We start from the raw sequence: 234 nt of genomic DNA, 5'->3' as shown, positions 1-234 counted from the left end.
GCCACAGCACCAATCCCACAGTGCATCCCCCACGGGCAAATTCCCATCTCTAACCGACGGCCAGTTGCCCGGTTCCTCAAGCTTTGCAGGTTAGAAATTTCTTTTTTTTTTTTTGGGTGGGGTTTCGCATCACCCTGGTGTGAAAATGGGAGGGAGGGGACCCTGCCCTTTGGGCTCGGGATGCAGAGAGCACGGCGGTAGGTGCCTCATCCCTGGAATCATCCCACGGCTCGG

This window comes from Merops nubicus, unplaced genomic scaffold (genome assembly GCF_000691845.1).
Source record: "Merops nubicus isolate BGI_N331 unplaced genomic scaffold, ASM69184v1 scaffold32992, whole genome shotgun sequence".
NCBI lineage: Eukaryota > Metazoa > Chordata > Aves > Coraciiformes > Meropidae > Merops > Merops nubicus.
Note: the sequence above shows the minus strand (reverse complement) of the source record.